This window comes from Limulus polyphemus, unplaced genomic scaffold (genome assembly GCF_000517525.1).
Source record: "Limulus polyphemus unplaced genomic scaffold, Limulus_polyphemus-2.1.2 Scaffold853, whole genome shotgun sequence".
Classification (NCBI taxonomy): Eukaryota; Metazoa; Arthropoda; class Merostomata; order Xiphosura; family Limulidae; genus Limulus; species Limulus polyphemus.
Genome location: NW_013666463.1, coordinates 5,235 through 6,328, shown reverse-complemented (window position 1 = coordinate 6,328; position 1,094 = coordinate 5,235). Strand labels below are relative to the sequence as shown.

Below are 1,094 nucleotides of genomic sequence, written 5' to 3'. Positions count from 1 at the left end.
TGGGGGGTGGGGGGGGAGGAGTACCTTTCAGAAATTGTAACACCGTGTCCAATCGGATTTCCATTAGTTTTAATACTTGCATATCTATAACTTAAGGGAAACTTGTTCACAATGTCATACCAAAAACCTACAATATCAACAAATGTCTTTAACACGGCTGAAAACTGTGATTCATGTCTGTTTATTACAACATACACTCATTATTTCCGGTAAGGAAAACGTCACTTCCAATCCCTAACAAATGCATCAGTGCCAAGTTCTATGCCTTTAGGTCAAATTGGTTATGAGCTACGCTGACCTATTATATATATAATTTCAGTTACATACATTTACTTGCTTTTACATTTTAACACTTCCTCATCTCACGTGGATTCAAATTCTCAGCAGCGTTTCTGTGTCAATTAAATTAATCGTTTTGACAGACGTAAGTAGGTCTCAGTTAAATTTAAAACAAACCGTTTCAAAAATAGACGAGTTCTTTGGGCCTATTGGTAAAATAATACTACAAATCGCACCTCTTAAATTATGCACAGCGTTCAAAGGCAACTTGGAAATTTTCAATATAAAGAACTTCTGACATCAGACATAGTGATACGGTGCTGTATTGCAATCGGAACAGCGTGTGTGTTTGTGTTTCCGCGCGCGTATCTCGAAAACTGACTGACCGATGTACACGAAAATTTTACAGAAGATGGGAAGTCAGTATGGGACAGGCCTTCCCAAATCTGGTTTGGATCCACATTCGGATTCTCGATCAATTTGAATAATTATATGTAATGGGGAGATAGGGCATTTTCGCGATTTTAGGCACTTTAAGGTTGAGACTCCTCACCACACTACAAAAAAAAAAATCCGGATCGTTGTTCATTCTAGACCTGAGAAGGATTTTCAGAGTTTTTAAAGGTGAAATTTGACGTTATCTAATATAAACACATGCAATTTCGAAAAGGAGCGGCGGGGCGAAGGTATGAAATCTCTCCCATTGCTCTTTTATTTTTGTCGTTGTTAAGCGCAAAAGCACACAATAGGTTATCTGTGATCTGCCCGTCGCGGTTATTAAAAACCGATTTTTACCGTTATAAGACACCGGGCTT

General features: G+C 38.3%; 1 protein-coding gene across 1 annotated transcript in view; it reads right to left on the bottom strand.

Annotated features, from left to right (window-relative positions):
* Nucleotides 1-1,094, bottom strand: part of LOC106460878 (talin-2-like) — a 91,369-nt gene that overhangs the window by 89,189 nt on the left and 1,086 nt on the right. The gene's annotated exons all lie outside the window — the stretch shown is intronic.